The sequence below is a fragment of the Ascaphus truei genome, chromosome 8 (assembly GCF_040206685.1).
Source record: "Ascaphus truei isolate aAscTru1 chromosome 8, aAscTru1.hap1, whole genome shotgun sequence".
Lineage (NCBI taxonomy): Eukaryota > Metazoa > Chordata > Amphibia > Anura > Ascaphidae > Ascaphus > Ascaphus truei.
The window spans coordinates 68913487-68914451 of NC_134490.1; positions in this window are offsets into that span (position 1 = coordinate 68913487).

Here is a 965-nt window from a genome sequence, read left to right on the forward strand (position 1 = left end):
GAAGTGAAACTTCCTTAGTGGCACCTCATTCGTGATGGGGCAAAAAAGAATTGTGGAGACAGAAATGAAACGGATGTGACGTCAGTGCTGGCAGTTGAGGCCGGGCTGTGTTCTGGCTCAGCCCGACCCCAACACTGACATCACACCCGCTCCACAAATAAGATGCGGCGGCGGCGATAGCCGCTGGCGCCGCTCCTAATCGCTCCTAATCGCCCCACACCCCCCACACACCGTGACATATGCGGCGGCAATAGCCGCCGCTCCTAACGGCCGCTGCCATGCCACGCAGCCTCTCCTCCCTACCTCCGCTTTCCTGCTGACATGCGGCGGCGGCGGCAGCCCTCAAAATTTAATTGGCAGCCGGTGATTCGCTGTCACGTAAGGTGTGTTAAGGGGTATTTAATTCCCCTCATCCGGCACGGGCTCTGTGGTGCTGCCCGCCGTGGAGTACGCTGCTCCGTGGTGGGATAGCTGAGGCCGAGGCTCCACCCCCTGCCCTGTCACTCCTGCTTTGGTAACGGGAGGAGGGGGGTAACGGGACCACGTGTCGCCGGGGGGGCTGGGAGTCCGCAGCTCCGTGTCCGCAGCTCCGCCTGGGGTAGTGAGAGGCGGGAGGAGGGGGGTAACGGGACCACGTGTCGCGGGGGGGGGGGGGGCTGGGAGTCCGCAGCTCCGCCTGGGGTAGTGGGAGGGGGGGAGGAGGAGGGGTGGGGGGCACAACACAGAGAGACATTCACACAACACAGAGAGAGAGACACACACTGACTGACACACACACACACACACACACACTGACTTACTGACACACACACACACTGACTGACACACACACACACTGACTGACACACACACACACTGACTGACACACACACACACTGACTGACACACTCACACACTGACTCACACTCACACACTGACTCACACTCACACACTGACTCACACACGCGCATACACACACTGACTGA